At 40.8% G+C, this 2,875-nt stretch overlaps 1 pseudogene; it reads right to left on the bottom strand.

The window, feature by feature from the left end:
• Positions 1 to 960: 960 nt before the first annotated feature.
• LOC119511250 lies at positions 961 to 2,234 on the bottom strand (annotated as a pseudogene).
• Between the last annotated feature and the right edge of the window lie 641 nt (positions 2,235 to 2,875).

Genomic DNA, 2,875 nt, shown 5'->3' with positions numbered 1-2,875 from the left:
TTGAAATTGAGGAAATGGCCTTCTTCAGGCAAGAAACATACATCTTGTGCTTTTATCATAAGGACCAACAAAGACCCAGTCTCATGTCTCTCAGGAGCTTTTCTGTCACCAAATCCCAAAGTCAAAGCAGTTTTTCTTCCTACCTGGAAGATCCTGTCAGAGGCTGTATCAAAACCAACAGAATGGTGCTCTTGACTCCCTAGCCAGGGCCATTCAAGACAGCACGATGCATACATCATACTCTCAGGGCTGGTACAACTATTCCAATAAAACCTATTACAGCACACCTTCATAGACTTATTAAAAAAAAAAAAAAAAAGACCTCAAAATGAAAGTCCAGTAGAACTTGTCTCAAATGAATAATTTTTATCAAGATATTAATCTAGATAAATCATTTCCTTAAATGTTTCAAAAATGTAATGTTTGGTGTTTATCAAAGAATATGTCTTAATTGCATCCCTCCCCAATACCTACTGAATTTGCTCTTTGCGTTTTTAGGATCTCTGTTCGTTCCTTCCTTCCTTGTTACCCTTGTTCCATTTTTTTTTAAATTAAAAAAAATTGTGTTTACTTAGAAGCATTCAGAATGTCAACAAACAGCTGCAACCTTTTTTTTTTTTTTTTTTTTCCCCAATTACAGGGTAGTATTCAGTTAACAGAATGACAATTTTTCGGATAAGCTGCATCAGAGACAACTGAAGATGAAAAGCTACCGTCCCCATATATAACTAATTTGTACTGCGCACCAACAAGAATCTGCTTTAAATTTCCATAGCAATTTACAACCCCCATACTGTTCCAGGCAAGGCTAGTGGCTTCTGAAAGGACCACCAGGATGGGGCTATCTAAAGACATGTTCAGTAATGTCTTAACCATAAGGAAAAAGACGCTGTACAGTTTAAAAAGAAATCTTACACAGCCTTACATTTCAGTTTTTTTCTTTGGAAAGAGTGAGTTGTGTTACAGGGGGGTCAAATGCTTTATAGACAAGAAAATAAAACTGCTGGAACCCATGTAATCATCCCCTTCATCTTCCTCCTCCTATCTTCCTTGCTTTTATCAGCCTTGACGACTCCCTTTTTTGCCACATCAGGCTTGCCTTGAGCCTGGTGTGCAGCAATATCCTTTCCATATTTCTCATTCTTTTCATAAGCTGCTTGTCATCTGCAGTGGTTTTATTCCATATCTCTCCCAGTTTCTTTGCAATGACGCCAATGGATTTGTTCGATACTAAGAACAAAACAAGGAAAAGGCCAAAGGAGGCCTCTTGGGTGCAGTGGGATCTTGGAACTCCTTTTTTGTTTCCCCTTTAGGAGGGATATAGATTTTCATTTCTCTCTCATTGCAGGCCTTGTCTGCCTTGGCCATGTCTTCAAATTTTCCTTTGTCTTTAGCAAACATGGTCTTCCACCTGTCTGAGCACATCTTAGAAAACTGAAAAATTGACTGAAGCATCCGTGTGCCTCTTCTTGTGCTCCTTCCAGCAAGTTTGCATGAAGAATACATATGATGACATTTTGCTTCTTGGTCTCTTAGAGTCTCCTTTGCCCACATCTAGTAATTTTTTGTCAGCCAGACCAGACACATTGTTGCCCAGTGCCTGCCTGGCTTGCACTTGCCCTGGTGCTGTCTCTATGGAGCTCAATATACTGCAATGGCTGTTAGCCTTGTGTTCTGTTCCCTAACCTCCAAATAAGCATGTATGTGCTCTGCCTTACCTGACTCCTCACCCAGCCCTCAAGAACCCCTTACAACAGCAAATCCCAGCCCTCATTGCCATGTGACATGCATATGCTCTGCAGTTCCCATTGATGTGCTCAGATTATAGGCTACAACTTTTAAAAGGTGACTCATCCTCAGGCTCCTAGGGACACAAAATTGTGTTATGGCCTTGTGGCTGAGATTTTTTTCTGTCTTTGATCTTCCACCATGTCAGTCAACATTCATTCACCAAATGTTAGCTGAGTGTCCACCACGTGCAGAGAACTGAGGACTGGATAGCAACCACTGTCTACCATCAAAATGTGTTAGGTAAAGGTGGGCTCAGAAAGAGTTGATTATATTAAGTGCTTTGTGAGCAGCATGCACAGATGTTATATGGAGCACACCGTGACCCAGTCCCTCTATCTGGTTGAAAAGCAGCTCTGTAGAGGTAAACAGGACTCTGCTGACCCAGCTACCAGAATGTCACCGGGTCCTGTCTGCTTCTCTTCATCCTCCCCTTCATTTTGCATCGTCCACTCCCACAAGTCACTGGCTCCACTTTTTTTCAGTCTTTTGACTCTAAATTCTAACCTTCATTCCTGATTGTTGAGCTGTCTCCTAAATCGATAAATAATTCCAAGTCTCCATACCAAGATCCCTTCCTTCCCTCTTCTCTACAGCCCAAAGTTTCTTGGACTGCAGCCTTCTTCTTTGCTTCCTGGTTCAAAGAAAAGACATCTCCTTTCCAAGGCCAATCCCTCCTGATTTCACTGACTCTGGGTCTTCCTCTAAGAGCTTACCCTCCACTTACCCCCCATCTCCACACCTGTGTGTGTCTACTGGCACCTTTCTTTTAAACATGTAGGTCTCCCTTAACCTAAAAATGCCCTTTCATGTGTTGGGAGTTATCTTTGTGCCAGTAGATTTTTCTTCCCCTTTTACTATAGGCGGTGCATATTATATCTCTTAAAAACTTCCATCTTGTGCCATAGGTGCATAAATAATTTTTAAAGGAAAGATGAATTGATGAATTCCATTGACTCTTATAAGCTATCGGTAGCTACATAATTATTGTCTTGTAGTGATATGATAAATAGCAGATACACTTTAGTTTCAATACTGGTTTTCCACTTATCAGCTGAATGACTTTAGGGAAGTTTCTTAAATTTTC

This window comes from Choloepus didactylus, chromosome 16 (genome assembly GCF_015220235.1).
Source record: "Choloepus didactylus isolate mChoDid1 chromosome 16, mChoDid1.pri, whole genome shotgun sequence".
NCBI classification, from domain to species: domain Eukaryota; kingdom Metazoa; phylum Chordata; class Mammalia; order Pilosa; family Megalonychidae; genus Choloepus; species Choloepus didactylus.
The sequence above is the reverse complement of the archived record's forward strand: the minus strand, read 5'-3'. Positions and strand labels throughout refer to the sequence as shown.